At 36.0% G+C, this 16729-nt stretch overlaps 1 pseudogene; it reads left to right on the top strand.

The window, feature by feature from the left end:
* Positions 1-8259: 8259 nt before the first annotated feature.
* LOC125356131 lies at positions 8260-8928 on the top strand (annotated as a pseudogene).
* The last annotated feature ends 7801 nt before the right edge of the window (positions 8929-16729 follow it).

Below are 16729 nucleotides of genomic sequence, written 5' to 3'. Positions count from 1 at the left end.
GTTATTCAATAAGAGATATCTGTAATTGAGGACATTATGGAATAATACCCAAATGTAACAATGGATAAGTTGATTTGTAGAAAAATGACAAAAAGAGTGAGTGGAGTAAGAATGTTCCAAACAGAAATTAAAATGTAAGACAAAAACCTGGAAATAAAAGAAGACATTGACATTTTGTAGAAATGATAGTATTGTGGAGCTAAAGGGACAGAGGTCACATGTGAGGAAAGAGGTGACAGGGGCAGAGCACAAGGTTTGGAAGTCAGATTGGGAGCAAGGCTTTTGAGTGATTGGGAGACACTGAACATACTCTGCTTTTGTGAAATTTCTGTCAAGAAAGGATTTGAATGTTTCTTAAGAAAGAAAACGTTTGCAGGGAAAACCGAAGTTTTTCTAATGTGCTTATAATTGAGAAGTTCTCTGTTGCATATTTACTCCCTGTGTGGTTTTATTGAAAAAATTATTTTAATTGGGATTGAACCAATGCATATTAAAATGTATACAAATACTGTTGATTCCTTTCTGTCAGAACTAAGAGTTGAAGGGGTCATCTTTACTTCAGTGTTATTTCACTGTAACCTCTGAGGCAACAGGAGCCTCATCAGAACAGAGTACTGCATTGGCCCGCAGGTGTCAGAGCCATGATCCATGGGCAGAGAGTTTCCATTTTCCATACTATCCCCTCTAATAACTCCTAGACTCAGAACTGGAATCACATTGCCCACATTTAGTATCAGGGTCTGACTTAAATTAGGTTTTTTGTTTTTTTTGTATCTTCGTTGTTTCTTATCATTTTTAAGCTTACATTCCTCATCTGTTTAATCCTGAGATGATAGCTTTCATGTTCAAAATTTGCTATAGGTTCTATTTTTTGTGAAGGTATAATATTTTATAAGCTACCATGTAGTCTGTTACAGTCATGGCATCATGATGGACAGGGTCGGGGTTTGTAGATGGGACAATTCAAACAATTGGTTAAGTAGTAGAGGGTGAAGCATTGGTATAGCCACTGAGAAAATCTAGTTATAGTAGTACATGATAATTTCACACCTCTGGACAGAGGTGTCTAAATTATCTTTTACTGTTAGAGAGATGAGACTCAGGACAGTTTGTCCCTGGGCATCCAGGTTTCTAGATGTGAGAAATGAGTACCTTCACGATTTGTTTCTGACAGATCTCAATCCAGTATCTTGAAGCCTATGTTTCTGTTTCTGGAGAGGAAAGTCCAAGAAGGTCATACTCTTTCATGATAATCGCAAAGTTTCGAATATAGAGTCACTGATTTTTTTTTCAACTCAGCCATTCAAGCTTACTGAGCTGATAAGTAGGTTCAGTCCTAGGAATTTGCCCTGAAACAGTATGATACTTAAAGCTCAGAATGATAATAGACATACTACACCTGGTCTCAATAACTTTATGGAATGCTAGCATATCAGGAAAATATTTTATTGTGGATTCCAGTTGAGGGCAAGATGGTTAGTATACTAGTGAAAGATTTTAACTGTGTCTAGTTGGAGGTAGAGTATAGACAGACTGATGGGTATGCTTGCAGTGCGGCAACTGGACCCTAGCAATCAAGGGTTGTGAATTAGTCAGGGTTATGTGGAAAGTAAAGTCAGTAGAGGACTATTGTCCAGACAAGGTATCTGATACTGAATGAACAGTTGCTTATATGATGCCTTAACACCTTACTGATACGACAATTGTAAAGTTTATGCACTTGGAAGTTCCCTAGGTAAACAGATTAGGCAACTAGGACATCAGAAAGAATTTCAACTAACTAGGAGAAGCATGAGTAGCAATAAAAGGATAAATAAAATAAAAACTATATTTGTAACAGAAAACATGTACTTAGGAGAGCTTTTCCACCAAAAGTAAAGACTTCTTTTAAAATTCAACTAACCTTAAAAAGTACATATATTGAAATTGCCCAATAGAAATGAGACATATTTATTTGGTCCAGAAAGATTGTACATGCTTAGTAACTTAAATTAATGAGGAACAGAGGGAGGGTCTGTGCATTATGGAATAAATTGTTCATTGCAACTTCTTGGGAATGAGCCTACCTTCCAGACAACTGATCTGACAAAACTGTCATAAAAGTCTGCTGCATTTATCTTCAATTCCATTCTTTAAACATGGATAGGTGAATGATTCTCAGAGTAAGACAGAAGAAAGGGCAGAGGAACTATCTGCCTTGTATAAGCTTCCTGAAAATTGTGACTAGAAAAAAAATGGTTCTGTGGGGCTGGAAATATGGCCTAGTGGTAGTGTGCTTGCCTTATATACATAAAGCCCTGGGATCGATTCCTCAGCACTACATATCTAGAAAAAGCTACAAGTGGTGCTGTGGCTCAAGTGGTAGAATGCTAGCCTGGAGCAAAAAAGAAGCCTGGGACCATGCTCAAGCCCCAGGATTGGCGTAAAATGGTTCTTTTTGTCACTAGAGATAGGGCCCATACTTGAATCTTGTCTATGTATAGATGAACAAGTAAATTAAGTCAACAACACTCAGTTTTCTGATTTTTTAAGTACAAGAATAAAATTTCAACTTTAGCTACTATAAAACATATTTTTTTTCAGGATTTTCTATTTGTTTTATTCATTTTTTTAATTGTCAAAGTAATGTACAGAGAGGTTACAGTTACATACATAAGGCAATGAGTACACCCTCCCCGAGTTGTACATTTCGTTTACAGCATATTGTCTTGTAAGTATTGCTGTTGCGTTGGTTCACCTTTTACCCTTTGTCTCTCCATTTTGGTGTTCCCTTTCCCTAGTTCCTATAAACGTACATACAATACACAGAGTACCAGAGTCCGTTACAATAACATCAGGGGTAAAACCATGGGGAAGAAATACAAAAGAAAAAGGCATAATTTCACATAGTACATTGAAAATGACAACAACAAAGATAAGTTTGTCTGTGGTTCATCAACTCCTGTGTTGAAACTCAGTGGGTTGTTTTTTTCTGCTGTCGGCTAGAGAATCCGTTCTTCTTTTGGGGGTTTTCTATATTTGTCCTGCTCGGACAATTTAGGATACTCTTCCTATCTGAAGCTGCATTATATCATATACTATACAGCATGCCGCACAACTCGTTTTTGTTTCTAATTCTGATAGTCATACTATATCTGGAAATACATAAAACAATATCATATGCTATTTTTAGTGCAATATTTTCACCCATTCAAATTTTCATTTATTTATCACCTAAATATTTACCCTCTTTCTCCCTTATGAGTTAGGCATGCATCTGTTGTTGGTGGTATACAAAGATAGAAGAGACATTATTTCTAGGCAAAAAGAACTCATAATCTTTTGGAAGAGAAGCTAATAATTAAGAAGGTAAGTATGCTGAAGAAAAACATGAGAGATAAGAACCCAGGGCAATTTGGAACCATGGTCTCTCATCTTCCTAAATGTATGTTCTTGACAGCAGAACCCTACGAATTTTATAGAATTTGAAAAATTTTAAGAACGTCATAATCTTTTTGATAGATAACAAATGTCTAATATCTCTGTTAATAAATATTTAAATATAAAGAACCTTAACAGAAATTAGGATAACTTTGACACTTTGTCTCAAGAATTGTACTACTCTTTATTTTTTGCACTGAAGCTATGATTAAAAAAATTATTGTAAAAGTGATGTGCAAAGGGCTTACACTTACATGAGTCAGAAAATGAGTACATTTCTTTTTGAACAGTGTCACCACCTTCCTCATTCTCTCCGAGTTTTTCCCTCCTGACTTCTTTCCCCCAAAGTTGTACAGTTCATTTCCAATGTGGTGTCTAGTGTGTTTACTGCTGAATTGGATCACCCTTTGTCCCATTGTTTCTGTGCTTTCCCTTCTCCTCAAACCAAATAAATTCATATACAAGAAAAAGAGCACAGAAATAAAAAAGTAAACAGTGACAGAAGGGAATAAACCAAAGAACAAAGAAAGAAAGAAAGAAAGAAAGAAAGAAAGAAAGAAAGAAAGAACTGAAAACAGTACAATAAAAATCTTACTTCCACGTCTCTGAGCTTATTTCAATAAGTATCATTTTATATGACCTTATGCACATCGCTACTGAGCCCCTGTGATCCTCTCCTAAGAATATCCTCCTTTGTTCTAACTGTGTGAATGTTGAGATTGCTGCTTAATTCATCATGTTCAGGTGTAATTATTTGTCTTTTACTGTCTGTTGGGTTTACTTGTTGATTTATAGGCACATTCTAGATATTGAAAATGAGGTAAACCATTCAGTCTATATTTCTTTGGGTCTGGCTTCAATCACGTAGTATAATTTTTTCCAAGTCTTTCCATTTCCTTACTAATGGGGAAATGTCATTCTTTCCAATGGAAGCATAGAATCCCATTGTGTGTGTATACCACATTTTCTTGATTCATCCATCCACTTAGAGGCATCTGGGTTGATTCCATATCTTGGCTATGGTAAACAATGCTGCAATAAATATGGTTGTGCTGGTGGCTTTCATGTAGCCTGGTTGTGCTGTTGGATAAATGCCAAGAAGTTGGATTTCTGGATCATGGGGAAGCTCTATGTTTAGTCTTTTGAGGAACTTCCATACTGGACTGGTTGAACAATTTTACATTCCCACAAACATTGTAGTAGCAGTGTAGTAGCATTCACTTTTGTCCACATCCCCACCAGGATCTGTTATTGTTAGTTTTCTTGGTAATGGACATTCTGATCAGGGTGAAGTGGCACCTCAATGTTTGCTTCGCATTTCTTTTATGGCCAGAGATGTCAATCATCTTTTCATGTATCGATGGGTCATTCTTATTTCTTCTTTCGAGAAGTCTCTCAAGCTTTTAGGCCATTTATTATGGTTTTTATTTTATTTTTTTGAGGAGTTAGTGTTGAAAGGTGTAATTCTTTTGAGCTCTAAGTATATTTTAGATATGAGGCCCTGTCCGTGTGAGGCAAAGCTAGTGAAGTTCTTCTCCCATTCTGTGGTCTTTCTATTTATATTTCTATTTTTGTCTTTTTCAATGCAGAAACTCTTAAGTTTAGTGCAATCCCATTCATCTAGTCTTCTTTTGATTTGTTGTGATTTTGGACCTTTACATAGGAATTTTCCACTGAATCAAGGAGCCTTGTTTCTTCATCCCTTCCAGTAATATTTTCAGGGTATCTAGTCTTATATAGAGGTTTTTGGCTCTTTTGGAGTTGATTCTGGTGCAGGGTGATATATAAGGGTCTACTTTCAGTTTTCTGAACATGTATAGCCAACTCTGCCAGCACCATTTGTTGAAGAGGCTGCCTTGCTTCTGTCCTGTGGTATTGGCTCCCTTATCAAATATTAAGTGGCTATAAGTCTGTGGGCTCATTTTTGGGTCCTCTATTCCATTCCATTGGTCTTCAGGCCTTCTTGTGCAGATACCAAGTTGTTTTTATTACTTAGGCTGTGTAATAAAGCTTGAAGCACTATTCTTCCTACCTGCTAATTATTGATTTTGCTAATTGGTGTCTTCTATTATTCCATATGAATTTTTGGATTGCTTCTTCTATATTGTTGAAGAATGTTGTTGGGATTTTTATGAGTATTGCATTAATTTGTAGATAGGTTTAGGCAGTATTACCATTCCCAATATGCTAATCCTTCCAATCTGAGAGCATGGAAGGTTTTCCCACATCCTTAAATCAACTTTAATTTCCTTTTTCAGGTTTTTAATGTTTTCATCATGGTTAAGTTAATTACTAGGTATTTTTAAGACTTCTTTTTTAGGCTTTTGTTATACAAACTGTATCGCTTTCCTGATTTCACCTCCACTCTTCTCATTGTTGCTATATAGCAAAGTACTGATTTTTGTGGGTTAATTTTATACCCTGCCACCTTGCCAGTTTCAGCTAAAGTAACTTGGGAGAGGAATCTATGGGGTTCTTCAAGTACAGCATCATGGCATCTGCAAAGAGGGAGAATTTTACTTCTTTCCCTATTTGGATCCCCTTTACATATTTCTCTTCCTTATTGCTCTAGCTAGGAATTCCACTACTATATTGAAGAGGAGAGGAGAGAGCAGACATCTTTGTCTTGTTCCTGATTTTATAGTAATTTTTTCAAACTTTTCACCATTGAGTGTATTACTGGCTGTGGGTTTGCCATATGCAGCCTTTATTATATTGAGAAATGTTCTGTTCATTTTTAATTTCTCCGGAAGCTTCATCATAAAGGGCTATTTGCTCTTTTCAAATGCTTTTTTTTTACATTGATTGGGATAATCATGTGATTCTTGTTCTTAGCCCTTTCTCCTGTGGATGTGATGAATTACATTAATTGACTTGAGTATATTAAACCAGCTTTGCATCCCTGGAATGAATCTGGTTTGATCATACTGTATGATTTTTTTTGGTTAGTTATTGAATTTGTTTGGTCTGAATTTTATTGAGAAGTTTTGCATGGGTGTACATCAAAGCAATGGTCTATAGTCCTCTTTCTTTGATGAGTCCCTATTGGTTTTGGGATGAGGGCTATGTTGGATTCATAGAATGAGTTCAATAGTGATCTTTCACTTTGAATTTCATTGAAGAGTTTGAGGAGTGTTGCTTTCAGTTTTCCATTGAAGGCCTTATAGAATTTGGCTGCAATCCATCTGGTCCTGGACTTTTCTTGGATAAGAGTTCTTTTATTTCCATTTCTACTTCATTTCTCACTGTGGGTCTATTTAATTGGTTTAAATCTTCTTGGTTTAATTTGGGCATATCAATATTTGCTAGGAATTCTTCCAGGTTCTCCAATCTGCTTGCATAAAGGTTTGAACATATTCCCGTATGTCCTGGGTCTTGCTTGTTTCTCTCATGATGCTCCCATTCTCATCTCTGACTTTATTTATTTGGGTGTGTTTTCTTCTTTGTTTTTGCTACGTTTCTGTCAACTATGCTAATTTTTTCAAAGAACCAAGTTTTTATTTTTGTTGATTCTTTCTATTATTATTATTTGGTCTCTAAACTATTTATTTCTGATTTAGTTTTGATTATTTGTTCCCATCTAATGCCTTGGGGTTTTTCTTGTTCCTCTTATTCAAGAAACTTATGGTACATCATTAAATTATTGATTTGAAATTTCTCCAATTTGTTGATATAGGCACTCAGAGCTATAAATTTTCCCTGTGACTACTGCCTTTCCTGTGTCTCACAGAAATTGGTATTTTGCATGATAATTTAAAAAATCCATAAACATTTGAATTTCCTTTCTAAACTCTTCAATGACCCACTGGTCCTGCAGTCTCCATGAATGAGAGAATTTTCTATGGTGGTTTTGGGTGTTGAGCTGTACTTTTAATCTTTAGTGTTCTGACAGGTTGCAAGGAATAATTTCAACATTTCTGAGTTTGCACAGATTTGCTTTGTATCTGAAACATGATCTATTTTGGAGGATGTTCCATGTACTAATGAGAAGAGTGTGTATTCTGATGCTGATGGGTGAAATATTCTGTAGATATCTGTTAAGTCTAGTTGGTCAATACAGTTGTTTAATTCTGAGGTTTCCCTGTTGAGTTTTTGCCAGGTTCATCTATCCAGAAGCAACAATTATGTGCTAAAGTTACCAACAACCAATGTACTTGGATCTATGTGTGTTTTTAGGGTAAGTAGTATTTTTTTTTCATAATGTTGGGTGCTTTGGCATTTAGAGTATATGGTTTTAGACTTGTTATATCCTCCTTTGGAGAGAATTCTATGATTATGTAATGTCCTTCTTTATCTCTTCTCACTGGTTTTAATTTGAAGCCATTTTTACCTGATATCAGGATTTCAACTCTGGCTTGTTTATGGTGGCATTTGCTTGTTAGATTTTATCCCAAGCTTTCACTTTCAGAATATGTTTATTTCTGTGGGCGAGATATGTCTCTTTGTTTTGCCCATTTGGAAATAAAAACAAATCAAAAACCATAACAGAACACAATTTTAAGTAAATAAACAACTAAGAGCCCTGTAATTGCACAGACTTTAGAGATTCAAAATCATAGAAACATATTCTCTTATCTAACTTTCCTTTCTTTGTTTGGGAGGGTATTGTGGTTCAGGCAAAAAGATTATGATTTTAGCAAGTGAGCAAATCTGTTGTTAGCAATAAAACAATCCAAACAAAAGGATACTAGGATGAGCCAATTAGACACAGTTAAAATAGAAACAAATATAGTCTATTTCACAGACAAATATTTAGGGATCAACAGACTAATTAAAAAAAGAGAGAAGTACCAGAAATAAAAGAAAACAAGTTAAAATGAAATCAAGAGGCGATGTGGAGGCAGACGCTTCCAGAAGTCTGTCCAACTGGGGCGTCAAGGCCGTTCTTCAGGTGATGAGCTGAGGGCACAGCGGTGAAGTCATCAAGTATTTCCTAGAGATTGATGGAAGCAGAAACCAAAACACTTCCCCTGGAGAACGCATCCATTCTTTCAGAGGGCTCTCTACAGGAAGGGCACCGATTATGGATTGGCAACCTGGACCCCAAAATCACAGAGTACCACATCCTCAAGCTCCTCCAGAAGTTTGGCAAGATCAAACAGTTTGAATTCCTCTTCCACTAGTCAGGCGCTTTGGAGGGGCAGCCTCGGGGGTACTGTTTTGTTAACTTTGAAACTAAGCAGGAAGCAGAACAAGCCATCTAATGTCTCAATGGCAAGCTGGCATTGTCTAAGAAGCTGGTGGTACGATGGGCACATGCTCAAGTAAAGCGATATGATCACAAGAAGATCCTTCCAATCAGTCTTGAGCCGTCCTCAAGCACTGAGCCAACTCAGTCTAACCTAAGTGTCACTGCAAAGATCAAAGCCATTGAAGCAAAGCTGAAGATGATGGCAGAAAATCCTGATGCAGCGTACCCACCAGCACCTGTCTATTCCTACTTTAAGCCACCAGATATAAAAAAGGACTACTCCATATTCCAGAACAGCTTGGAAATCTCAAAGATGATGGTTATGAATTATTGCAGCAGCAAAAGAAAATTGATCTCCACACCTAAGCTTCTTTGCCTTTGTACTTTGTAGATGTAAATGGTACTGTCCAACAGAGCTCAATCACATGTTAGAATTTGGTAATACAACATTTTCGGTTGTTCCCTAAACAATACGTGGAATTGAGTATCATCCAGAATAAATAGGATGATGTCCAAAACTGTGATTTGAACACTGAGATGCTCTAGTTGGCTGGGTTTGCTTGAATTTTTAACTCCAGAAATACAATGTGCCAGAGAAAAAGCCAAACTTATATTCAGGACGAAAAAATTATTAAGTCCATCAAAAAAAACCAGGGCATTTTCCTGGGCACATCTTTGCAACATAAAAAGCAAATAAAGTGACATTAGAGGCAGATTTTTAAACTAGAACTACTTTAATAACTAGAACTACTGGAGAATTTACAGTGGCAGTCTTTCCAACTGGATTGAAAAAAGAGAATTATTGGCCATTTGTAGTAATCTGTTTAAGAATTATGCTTGTAAGTTTCAAAATCCCAATTAGGAAAACATGGTGTGTATATCTTAAGATTGTTTATGTCAACTAACTGGATTCCAGTTTAACATTTTTTACTACAACAAACATTCTATTTAGACACCAAGCTTTTACTCTCTAGTGATCATTTTTAAGAATCTAAATTATCCTACTTTCTCTAATACCAAATTTTACTACCACAGGACTTTTGAAAGTTGCAGTAATTGCATGAGATTGTTTTTATAGCATGAGATTTCTGTGTTTGGAACTGTGTCATGGCTGATCTAAATAGAAAAGCAAACATTCTTGGAAAGCCTAAACATTGCTGTATAAGTCACCATCAAGCATTACTACCTAATAATTCTGTAGGGTCTGAAGAGAAGAGGCGAGATGGGCTGTAAAGGCCACATGCAGACGGCACCAGGAATCTGGAGCAGTGTAGAGAGATTCATAAAAGTGTTTCTTCAGCCCAGTTTGGTCTTTTTTTTTTTTTTTTTTTTTGGCCAGTCCTGGGCCTTGGACTCAGGGCCTGAGCACTGTCCCTGGCTTCTTCCCACTCAAGGCTAGCACTCCGCCACTTGAGCCACAGCGCCGCTTCTGGCCGTTTTCTGTATATGTGGTGCTGGGGAATCGAACCTAGGGCCTCGTGTATCCGAGGCAGGCACTCTTGCCACTAGGCTATATCCCCAGCCCCAGTTTGGTCATTTTTGATACCATCTTTGACAGACTGTAACTGGGCAGCACTATTGCTTCTCTATAAGTAAATCACTCCAGGTACCATTCATGGTAATTAAAGACTGTTTACCACTTTCATTACTAATTTAAAAACAAAGAAAAAGAAGAAGCTTCCATTGTAGATACTTAAGTCTTCCTAATAATATAAAGATACCAAGCATGGTGTCAAACATCTATAATCCTGGTACTGGAGAGGCTTAGGATGGAGGGTCACAAGTTCAAGACTACCCTAGACTAGGTAGTGCTTTCCCAAAGGTCAGTCTTTTTAGATGTCTTTAGATATCAGATACTCTACATTTAATTAGCTCTATGTATATTTGTGATGCAAGTGGCTCTCCTTCCACTTGGAGGCTAGTTCAGGGAGGTGGGAGCAACTGTCTCCCTTTTTTTTTCTGGTAACTTCTTAAAGTATAGAAGGCACCATTTTATCCTTAGGTCCTCAAAAGGTTATGCTAATACAAAACTTAATGCCAGTAGACTTCTATTTTTAATAGAAACTTAGAAAATACTTAAGATAGGACTGTATTAGAGTTACTTCCTCTAGAAACCAGAACTGTTTATTTGTATTTAAAACAATGTTTATTATGTGTACCAGTTCTTATCCCTCCATGTGAATAAATGCAAGACTTTCTCTGTGAAAAAAAATTAAATCAAAAGAAATATTAAGAGTTATAATGAAAATAGAGTTAGGAAAAAAAGAGTAGAGGAATAAGGAAAAGGAAAGGAACCAAAAAAAGAAAACTATGACCTAAAATTTTTTAAATTAAATATATAAATAATAAAATTAAGAAATACTATGAAAAATAGAGAAGTAGAAAATTGAGCAATCAGAGATATATCCCGAATTCAGTATGCACACAACCAAAAAAGAGACCTATTAATCACTGTAAATGCTATATCTAAGACTAAACAGAGCAATGAAAAAGGAAAAAAATAAGACCCAAGAAGAACAAAAGAGTAAAAATTTAAAAAGATCAGGTTTCCTTATGGAGTAGTTGGATTTAGAAGCCTTCTTGATATGGGGGTGTGGCTGTTACCTAGACTCCCATACTCAGGCCTGTGTTAACCTTATTTATAACTCAAGTGAGTACATAAGTGTGGCTGTCTGGGATGTTCCTAGTCTTTAAATTTGTCCTGGAGGTGCCTAGAAAGCCTGTGTGTTCTATCTCAGCCACTTTCTTAGCAGCTGCTGCCAGTGTTCCTGGTTTTGGCACTGGCACTGAGGCTGGCTGGTGCTTAGTTCTGTCTTATTATGCAGGCAATTTGTAATTTTCTTCTTTGGTATAAATCTCTGTATAATTATAGCTTACTTGGCATGAATCTCTAGACATGGAGAGCCTGGTAGGTTTCTAAGGCTCTGCTTCTTCAAGGAGAGCTGAGTTGCTTTCCTGTTATCTTTCTGCCATCTTCTCTGAAGTTTCTACTACACTTTTTTTAGGCCTTAGTTTGGGCATTCTTGCTTTTGCTAAAGAGTAAATGAATTAAATAAATCTTTAAAGACAATACCTAATAAGGAAAAATTAAGGCTTTCAGAAGTATACATTAGTCAAGTATATTTGTCAAAAGCTACACTCAGTGTATCATAATTATACATAAGAACAATGGAAAACTTCCTTCTGCTTTAGATAAAGGGAAGTATTTTTTGAAGAGAGCTGATCTGCAGGGATGCCAATTACAACATTTTTTTTTTCAGTTGAGGTACTAAAAATTAGGCTTCTAATATTCTATAGTAGAAATATTACAAAGTAGAAGGCATCTACAACGATTTATCATCCTGACCTGTACAGCCTCTCTGTTTTTTCTCCTCTTTCCTTGTTAGTCATGGAAGCATGTCCTTGAAAGAGAACCATTAAAATCTTAACATACCATCTTCTTCTGGTTTAGATTTTAGAGTGTAATTTTACAGTTGACAAAAGAGTGACATGTAGAAAATGGCTCAAAGTCACCAGGGTCTGTGAGGTTCAATTGTCCAAGAGTCCTTTGGCATACCTGCTTATGAGAGGAAAATAAGCTTATACTAAAGATGAAAGAAACTAATAGAAATGCCATGTCACCACAGTTCAAAACAGATATCTACTCAACTCCAGTGGGAGAGTCTCAGAGCTATGTCAGGGCTGAGGTCGCTTCACTTTCTTTAGATTCCTCAATACATCTAAACATCATGTAAGTGAGAAATAACAAAACCTTGTATGAATCCAAATCACATAACATCTTTTTTTTTTTTTTTTTTTTTGGCCAGTCCTGGGCCTTGGACTCAGGGCCTGAGCACTGTCCCTGGCTTCTTCCCGCTCAAGGCTAGCACTCCGCCACTTGAGCCACAGCGCCACTTCTGGCCGTTTTCTGTATATGTGGTGCTGGGGAATCGAACCTAGGGCCTCGTGTATCCGAGGCAGGCACTCTTGCCGCTAGGCTATCTCCCCAGCCCCCACATAACATCTTTTGATGCACACAGAAATGTGACTTTTATACTTTGCCTTATTGTTCTCCTTCAGAACTAAGATTTCCTCTACTAAAACAGCCTCCATGTGGAGAAAGCTTAACAGCTCTCTATGGTATTTGTTTCTGTGAGATCACTTATTTTGGAAGTAGATTTTAGGGGGGGGGCAGATATATGAAAAAGAATATAAGTTGTAAGGTTTATATTTAAAAATTACGAAACTATTTGGAGTACTAAATTTTTGTATGCATGTTTTATGTACTGAATATTTAAGATTCTTTTAGAGTTTACTTTTAGGTGACACAGGAACATAACAATTATACATAGTAATTGGGTACATGAACATTCTGATACATAGACACATTGTGTAATGTTTAAATCAGCTTAAATCTGCCTTTCAAACAGCTATCATTTTTTTTATGGTGAAAACATTAAAAATCACTTCTAGCATAATGTATTTTACAGTACACACATTGTTTTACCTGCACCTACCTTGCTCTTCCAGGACACAGCAGAACTTCTTGTTCGCATCTAATTCTACTCAGTGTTAGAGTAGTATCTACCCTATTGTCATTTGTTTCTCTGAAAGTGCTCTTGAGTGAGATCAATATTTAAATCAGTACACTGAGTGAAGCCTTAGCAGTCTCCGTAATAAATGGGACTTAAAAAAAATTAGTCAGGCTTGAATACAACAAAACATTCTCAGAGAATTTTTCCTTCTGATCTTTAAAAAAATATATCTTTAAGTAGTTGTACAAAGGAGTTACCATTGAACAATGTAGTTTATGAATACATTGCATCTGATCAATATTTTATCAGCTGTTTATTTTTCCTTTGAACTCAATATCATTTTTGTCTTGGGTTTTGAGCCTACCAGCTTTTGAACTGGAAATAAACTCTCATCTTTTCTAGTTGTTATGCTTTTGGGCCTAGACTGGCACTAACTGTTGATTTTCTTGGGTCTCCAGGTTGTTGTCTCAGCCTTTGGATTTTCTAGGCTCCATACTGTGTGAGTCACTGCTTTATAGTAAATAATATATGCTTATGTATATATAAATGTATAAATATGTATGTAGTATGTTTCTCTGGAGAACTTTTGCTCATGTATTTAGTCCTTCAGACCAATAATATAGTTAAATCATTATGCTTTGTGTTTCCAATTGTAAAATATAATTGTTACCTTAGTTTCTTAATAAATCATTTGATATTCAGAATATTTTAAAATCCATTAGCTGGAAAAATCTCTAAGGGAATTATGCACTTATCTCCTCTTTTGATTCACTCAGATTTGGCCTTATCTTCAACACAGCACTTTTCTAAATGGGCTTCTAAATATGAGATTCTCATCCAAGATGATGATTTGAAACTGGTCTGGAAGGCAATATCAGATAAAAGTTCACTTGCTTGTTTTGTGATTTTTTTATTGTTTTTCTCCTAGTCAAGACATTTCTTATTTTAGTTTCAAAACTTCCAGTGATTTTCCCCTAAAATTTGCATGATTGATTTTGAAATGTTTCTGGGAAAGAGTGTCATGAAGAACTGGTTCAGTTTCATTTCACACAACAGACACTGAAATTTAGCTGAATTTTCATCTACCCAACGATAAAGCCCTTACTTTAAATAAACTTCTAAGTATGTCCTATATATTTTATTTTGATGACTGCTGCTGAGCACTGACTCACTAATTGTAGCAGAGGAGTGTTATCATCTTTGCTTTCAAGCTTTTTTTTGTGCAAAACTTCAGACACTAGACAAAACTGCCTAGTTTTCTAATTTCTTTCTGCAAATAATGCATTTCCACTTTCTTAGCATTGGTGATAAAAATGATATTGGATGCCTGAGAAAAACACATTTTCTAGTTTTGTTTGCACACATAGAGGGTGAACTCTTTAATACATGCCACAAGACCTATTTTATTCCAAATTATAAGTAAGATATTAACCTACGGAAAGAAAATATGCTGTAGATATACTATCCTTATGTTCATACAAGGTATCCCAGCAGGTACCTGTGTCCTGCTGAGGAATCTTGCTTATTTCTTTGCTGCACCTGGTCCTTTCACAGTGATTTTCAATTTTCAAATACAATAAAGTGAATTTTTTCTTAAGGGTAACTTTTATAAGAATGGCACTTCCTAAAAATACTTTAAAGGGTTTCTGATGTCTTCGTTTACCACCAGAATATAAACAAAAACTCTAAAGCTCAGTATGTAAAGCTTTTGAGTGTCTGTCATGCATTGATTCTTTCCCATCTCTTTAGTTTCAGCAGTAACTATCTCCTATGGTCTATGGTTTCCTCAGATCCAGTGGCCTTCTCATATTCTTTTCCTCTGAATTTTTGTCTGTGTAGTTTCCTCTCACCAAATACCTGTCCTTGGACTGTTCATTCCTCTTTATTGAGAGTTCCTTTTGACTTTCTTACTTCCTTATTTAACAAGGTTAGATTTGCCTTTCCTCATATATAAATTATTTTTTATTTAATCCATATCTACTTTCCTATTATTATAGCACTTGTGGCATCATTTTAAGTTCCTATTTTTCTCCTTTTCTTTTTCTTATTTGCTTTCCTTTTAGTCTTCAATGCTGTTCATTGCTCATGATAGGAATCAATACACAGCAGAATTGATGAATGCCTACTGTAATGGATAACCATGAATACAAAGGCAAATGAGAACAATACTGTAGTTGGGTACCAAAGACTAGTACTTGTAATTTTACTCAGGATGCTGCTAATCAGAAGATCATGGTTTGAAACACCTCAGGCAGAAAAATGTGTGTGGTATCTCTGAAGTAATCAGCAAAAGAACTGGTTAGAGCATTGCTCAATTGGAGAATGCCGATCAAACAAGCAAGCATATGAGGTCCTGATTTTAAACCTAATTATTAGAAGAAGAAAAAAAAGAATATCGCTGTTTTTGTTGTTTTTGTTGTGTTTCATTTTTGCCAGTTCTGGAGCTTGAACTCAGGGTCTGAGCACTGTCCCTTGCTTCTTTTTTTTTACTCAAGGCTAGCACTCTACCTACCACTTGAGTTACAGTGCCACATTCTATATATGTGGTGCTGAGGAATCAAACCCAGGGCTTCATGTATATGAGACAAGCACTCTACCACTAGGCCATATTCCCAGGCCTGGAAGTTTTACAATACCTAACTTCAAACTATACTACAAAAGCAGCATGGTACTGGCACAGAAACAGATATATTGACTAATAGGATATAGAAGATCCAGAAATAAGCCTAATCAGCTACTGAATTTAATTCTTGACAAAGATGTTAAAAATACATTTTGTACAAAAGATATCCTCTCTCACAAATGGCTGTTAAAAACTGGATTTCTACATGTATAAGACTGAAACTTGATCCTCCTTTCACTTTATACCAAAGTCAACTGAAAATGAGTCAACTATTTAATGGAAAACCTAAAATATTGAAAGTATGAGAAGAAAACATAGGGAAAATGTATCAAAATTTAAGCACAAACAATTATTTTCTGAATAAGAAAGACTCCAAGAGCTCAAGAAATGAGACCAAGTATTTCACCAATGGGATTTAATCAAGATGGAAAGCTTCCCAAACCAGAGTCAATCACCAAAGTAAAAAGATATCCTGAAAAATGGGAGAAAATCTATCACATATTCATCCAACAGGGGACTTATGCCTAAAATATATGAATAATGCAAAAAAATAATTGGAAGTTGAATTGAAGAAGATGAAACATTGAGCATGACTAGGAGATTTCTAGCATGAATGGCTATTGAGGCAGGTCCAGTGGTAACTTCTTGGATGCAAACTTGAGGGAATGACTATTTCTCTTTTTGTTTTTTCAAATTTTTATTATCAAACTGATGTACAGAGAGGTTACAGTTTCATACGTTAGGCATTGGATACATTTCTTGTACTGTTTGTTACCTTGTCCCTCATACCCCCTCCCCCCTCCCCCTTACCCTTTCCCCCCCTGAGGTGTTCAGTTCACTTACACCAAACAGTTTTGCAAGTATTGCTTTTGTAGTTGTTTGTCTTTTTTTACCCTGTGTCTCTCCATTTTGGTATTCCATGACTATTTCTTAAAATGATAGCAAATGACATTAGATGAACATTATAGAATTTTACATAGT

Source organism: Perognathus longimembris, chromosome 1 (assembly GCF_023159225.1).
Source record: "Perognathus longimembris pacificus isolate PPM17 chromosome 1, ASM2315922v1, whole genome shotgun sequence".
NCBI lineage: Eukaryota > Metazoa > Chordata > Mammalia > Rodentia > Heteromyidae > Perognathus > Perognathus longimembris.
The sequence above is the reverse complement of the archived record's forward strand: the minus strand, read 5'-3'. Positions and strand labels throughout refer to the sequence as shown.